The following is a 3,066-nucleotide window of genomic DNA, read 5'->3' on the forward strand; positions in this document are numbered from 1 at the left end:
GGGTGGGGGATGTTGTTTCTTGATTTGACATTTTTCTTTTTTTTGAGTTTTTTTTATTGTAATTAGTAAAAGGGTTACATGATATTTGCCATATAGAAGGTGCATTAATTCACATATATTGATACCCTTTCTCATGTCTTGGTACCCATTTCTCTCCCCCCCCACCCGCCTCCCGTCTTGGTTTTCCCCCCTTCCCTATCAAATTTCAAATATCCAAATAGAAATAAATTCAATATATCAGATAACAAAATGAGAGAGCGCTTCAGGATGCAATTAGGAAGCCTAATTTAAGGCTAATTGGTATTGAGGAGGGCGAGGAGAAAGAGGTCAATGGTATTGGAAATATACTCCAGGGAATCATCTCAGAGAATTTCCCAAATATCCAGAAGGGCAAGCCCATCCAGATACAAGAAGATTTTAGAAACCCAAACAGACCTGACCAGAAAAGAACATCCCACCGCCACATCGTAATCTGAACTGGATCAATAGAAACCAAAAAAAAGGATCCTAAAGGCAGCCAGGGAAAAGGGTTCAGTAACCTATAGAGGAAAACCAATCAGAATAACCCCAAACTTCTCACCAGAGACCATGCAAGCAAGAAGTGACTGGAAGCATATATGTCATGCCCTTAAGTCAAATAACTACCAACCGAGAATACTGTACCCAGCTAAGCTCTCATTCATAACTGAGGGAACAATAAAAACATTCCATTCCAGGGAAAAGCTGCAACAATATGTCGCAACAAAACCAACACTACAGAGAGTTCTCAAAGAGGTTCTGTACATAGAAAACCAAAATAAATGCAATATAGGGAAAGAACTGGCACCTAAACAGCATACCATCTAAGGACCACAAGAACTGTCTAGACACAGGCCCAAATAAAAGCTTTTAAAAATGGTAGGTCCTAATAAATATCTCTCAATCCTAACTCTCAATATCAATGGACTTAACTCTCCAATTAAACGGCATAGGCTGTCTAGTTGGATCAAAAAGCAAGAGCCATCGTTCTGCTGTCTTCAAGAGACACATCTTACCCCAAAAAACAATCATCTTTTGAAAGTGAGAGGTCGGAATAAACTCTATCAAGCTAACGGCCCCCATAAACAGGCTGGAGTTGCCAACCTCATATCAGATAAAATAGACTTCAAGCTATAATTAGTAAGAAAAGACAAAGAAGGTTACTGCATACTACTAAAGGGATCTTTCCTCCAGGAAGACATAACGATCCTAAATATTTACACACTGTAAGAGATGTTGTGGCAGATCCTAAGCAGATGGCAGGGAAATGAGGTAGAGGCTAAAGCTTTATGCTTCTCACATGAGGAAGGAAAGAAGTTGTTTTCTGATACACAACAAATCTACATAGGGATCTAGAAATGGACATCCTTATATGTTGAAGAAAGACAACGAGACTCTGACCTTCAATTAAACACCAAAAAAGTTGAAAGTGTTGTTATGTCTCAATGAATGGAGGGCCAGCCTTGACAAAAAGAGAAAAAAATCAGGAACAGGGTAAGGTCCAGAGTTCAAGACCAAGAAAAAAGGATTGCAGTGCTAAATTTCAGAAATCTCAACAGCTTTAGTTTTGAAATCTCACTGCTTGAGATCTCATAATCTCGGTGACTTCTTTCTTTTCCCTTTTTTCAAAATTTTACTACTGTTAAAAGCTGTACCAGAGGATTCAACTTGTCATGTTTATTTATGAACTCTATGATCAAAGTCATTCATTTCAGTGTTCTTATAGACTCTCTCATGTCCTACCTATCCCTTCACTTTGTCTGGATCCCTTTCCACATATGTACCTGAGCAAATGCAGTCATGATATTCTTTTGAACTCAGGATCTGGGTGCTGTCCCTGGTGCTGGTTTTGAACCATGACCCTCAGATCTCAGCCTCCTGAGTAGCTAAAATGAGAAGCATAAGCCAGCATCACACAGCTTTATTTCCCTTTAGAGTTTCCTGATGTTTTTAACCATTCTGAGTATATTTTATTTTGTTTATTCCAATTTCAATAAATAATGAAAATCCCAACTATGTGTCAAATACACCCGTAGCACCACACTATACATTACAACAAAAAATAAAAAGATAAATTTTGAAAAGTGGACACAAACAGATCATTTTTGTTTTGGTAGCACTGGTGTTTGAACTCAGGGCTTTCTGATTTCTTGGCAAATGCTTTCTTTGCTTTTAGTAATTTACAGATAGGGGGACTTTTGGGGTTTTTTTAAGGAATTTATTAATGTTGATTTTTTACATCATATTTTAAATGACAAGTTTAACAAACAAGTGTTCAAGGAGGGAATCTCTCTTTACAATCACTGGGACTTAGTATGTAGAACTTAATCAAAATTAGGCTAAGGTTTTGTATGTCATAGGAACATATTAATTTAAGAAATAAGACATTTTGTCTATAGAGTCATAGGTTTTATGTCTATATAGTTACATTTATATTTCCATTACCATGTCCATAGCATTGGATATGCAAATATTGTGTCCTTGCTCTTGTACTCTTAATAGCCACATATTAGGGAAGCCAAGCGCCTTTTGTTCCTTAAGTATTGACTTGTCTCACTCAACATGATTCGCTCTAGATTCATCCATTTCCCTGCGAATGCCATTGTTTTATCTTGTCTGTTAGCTATGTAGAATTCCATTGTGTATATATACCACATTTTCTGTATCCATTTATCTGCAGTAGGACATCTGCATTGTTTTCATCGCCTGGCTATTGCAAATAGTGCAGAGATGAACATAGCTGAGCAGGTGTCCTTGTAATATCTTGGGTCATGATGTTTAGGATAGATGCCCAAAAGTGGTATGGCGGGATCGTAGGGAAGGTCTATTTTCAGTTCTTTAAGAAACCTCCACACTGCTTTCCAGAGTGGCTGAACTAGTCTGCATTCCCCCCCGCAGTGTAGTAGGGTTCCTTTTTCTCCACAACCCCACCTGCAACTGTAAAGCTATGGAATGCTTTACGAATTTGCATGTCATCCTTGCGCAGGGGCCATGCTAATCTTCTCTGTATAGTTCCAATTTTAGTATATGTACTGCCAAAGTGAGCAT

The 3,066-nt window shown here is 38.1% G+C and overlaps 1 non-coding gene across 1 annotated transcript; it reads right to left on the reverse strand.

Annotated features, from left to right (window-relative positions):
* Positions 1-2,959: 2,959 nt before the first annotated feature.
* On the reverse strand, positions 2,960-3,066 carry LOC150068233 (U6 spliceosomal RNA). Its single transcript, XR_016538676.1, has one exon. It is a non-coding gene; the product is annotated as a U6 spliceosomal RNA (small nuclear RNA).

This window comes from Megascapheus bottae, chromosome 1 (assembly GCF_031878675.1).
Source record: "Megascapheus bottae isolate mThoBot1 chromosome 1, mThoBot2.hap1, whole genome shotgun sequence".
Lineage (NCBI taxonomy): Eukaryota > Metazoa > Chordata > Mammalia > Rodentia > Geomyidae > Megascapheus > Megascapheus bottae.